The following is a 2500-nucleotide window of genomic DNA, read 5'->3' on the forward strand; positions in this document are numbered from 1 at the left end:
AAGATAATGTAATTAATAGTGGGGTTATCGGTATTAAGATAATGTAATTAATAGTGGGTTTATTGATATTAAGATAATGTAATTAATAGTGGGGTTATTGTTATTAAGATAATGTAATTAATAGTGGGGTTATTAGTATTAAGATAATGTAATTAATAGTGGGTTTATAGTTATTAAGATAATGTAATTAATAGTGGGGTTATTGTTATTAAGATAATGTAATTAATAGTGGGGTTATCGGTATTAAGATAATGTAATTAATAGTGGGGTTATTGTTATTAAGATAATGTAATTAATAGTGGGTTCATCGATATTAAGATAATGTAATTAATAGTGGGGTTATTGATATTAAGATAATGTAATTAATAGTGGGTTTATTGATATTAAGATAATGTAATTAATAGTGGGTTTATCGATATTAAGATAATGTAATTAATAGTGGGGTTATTGATATTAAGATAATGTAATTAATAGTGGGTTTATTGATATTAAGATAATGTAATTAATAGTGGGGTTATTGATATTAAGATAATGTAATTAATAGTGGGTTTATTGTTATTAAGATAATGTAATTAATGGTGGGGTCATTGTTATTAAGATAATGTAATTAATAGTGGGGTTATTGTTATTAAGATAATGTAATTAATAGTGGGGTTATTGTTATTAAGATAATGTAATTAATAGTGGTGTTATTGGTATTAAGATGATGTCATTAATAGTGGGTTTATTGGTATTAAAATAATGCTAAAATAAAAAAATCCTAAAGGAAACACTGCTTTATTTTGAATTCCACTTTATATTCATTCCTTTTTGTTAAAAAGTCGTATCATTAATGACATCATCGTCAGAGAATGTGTCGTTGGCCAATCAGGAACTGAGTTGCTGATTGGTTCTTTTCACATTTGTTTTTCTTTCTACATTCTTTTACACTTTCGGGCCTTTTTCAACTGTTTCTACCTTTACCAAAAAATGTTGACGGGTCTTTTCAACGTTTTGTTTGGTGTTCTTTGGGTCACATTTGACATATTTCTTTCTCGAATTTTGACATTTTTTCCAAGTTTTTGTGATGTTTTAGACTTTTTTTTCCGACTTAAAACAACCTTTTTCTAAAAACTTTTTGGATAGGCGCCAGAAGAAATAGACTGTGTGCAAGTAGTAGCGTTATTTTTTGGTGTAAAGTGAAAAGAAACCTTAACGGTGAACCCTGGTTTGTCTAAATAATTTATATAACGTATCGTGATAAAAGCTCGAGATTTACTTCCCTTAAAGTGGTGATTTAACAGTGTGTCTGTAGATGCAGCAGTGTGTCTGTTGATGCAGTAGTGTGTCTGTTGATGCAGCAGTGTGTCTGTAGATGCAGCAGTGTGTCTGTTGATGCAGTAGTGTGTCTGTTGATACAGCAGTGTGTCTGTAGATACAGCAGTGTGTCTTTTGATGCAGCAGTGTGTCTGTTGATGCAGCAGTGTGTCTGTTGATACAGCAGTGTGTCTGTTGATGCAGCAGTGTGTCTGTTGATGCAGCAGTGTGTCTGTTGATGCAGCAGTGTGTCTGTAGATACAGCAGTGTGTCTGTTGATGCAGCAGTGTGTCTGTTGATACAGCAGTGTGTCTGTTGATGCAGCAGTGTGTCTGTTGTGTCTGTTGTTGCAGCAGTCTGTCTGTTGATGCAGCAGTCTGTCTGTTGATGCAGCAGTGTGTCTGTTGATGCAGCAGTGTGTCTGTAGATACAGCAGTGTGTCTGTAGATACAGCAGTGTGTCTGTTGATGCAGCAGTCTGTCTGATGACAGCAGTCTGTCTGTTGATACAGCAGTGTGTCTGTAGATGCAGCAGTGTGTCTGTAGATACAGCAGTGTGTCTGTTGATGCAGCAGTGTGTCTGTAGATACAGCAGTGTGTCTGTAGATACAGCAGTGTGTCTGTTGATACAGCAGTCTGTCTGTTGATGCAGCAGTGTGTCTGTAGATACAGCAGTGTGTCTGTAGATACAGCAGTGTGTCTGTTGATACAGCAGTGTGTCTGTTGTGTCTGTTGTTGCAGCAGTCTGTCTGTTGATGCAGCAGTCTGTCTGTTGATGCAGCAGTGTGTCTGTTGATGCAGCAGTGTGTCTGTAGATACAGCAGTGTGTCTGTAGATACAGCAGTGTGTCTGTTGATGCAGCAGTGTGTCTGTTGATGCAGCAGTGTGTCTGTTGATGCAGCAGTGTGTCTGTTGATACAGCAGTGTGTCTGTTGATACAGCAGTGTGTCTGTAGATACAGCAGTGTGTCTGTTGATGCGGCAGTGTGTCTGTTGATGCAGCAGTGTGTCTGTTGATGCAGCAGTGTGTCTGTTGATGCAGCAGTGTGTCTGTTGATACAGCAGTGTGTCTGTTGATACAGCAGTGTGTCTGTAGATGCAGCAGTGTGTCTGTTGATGCAGCAGTGTGTCTGTTGATGCAGCAGTGTGTCTGTTGATGCAGCAGTGTGTCTGTAGATACAGCAGTGTGTCTGTTGATGCAGCAGT

General features: G+C 37.3%; 1 protein-coding gene across 1 annotated transcript in view; it reads left to right on the forward strand.

Moving 5' to 3' along the window:
* The window catches only part of ppp2r5d (protein phosphatase 2, regulatory subunit B', delta), a 44131-nt gene that overhangs the window by 16833 nt on the left and 24798 nt on the right, over positions 1–2500 (forward strand). The gene's annotated exons all lie outside the window — the stretch shown is intronic.

The sequence above is a fragment of the Perca flavescens genome, chromosome 17 (genome assembly GCF_004354835.1).
Source record: "Perca flavescens isolate YP-PL-M2 chromosome 17, PFLA_1.0, whole genome shotgun sequence".
NCBI classification, from domain to species: Eukaryota; Metazoa; Chordata; class Actinopteri; order Perciformes; family Percidae; genus Perca; species Perca flavescens.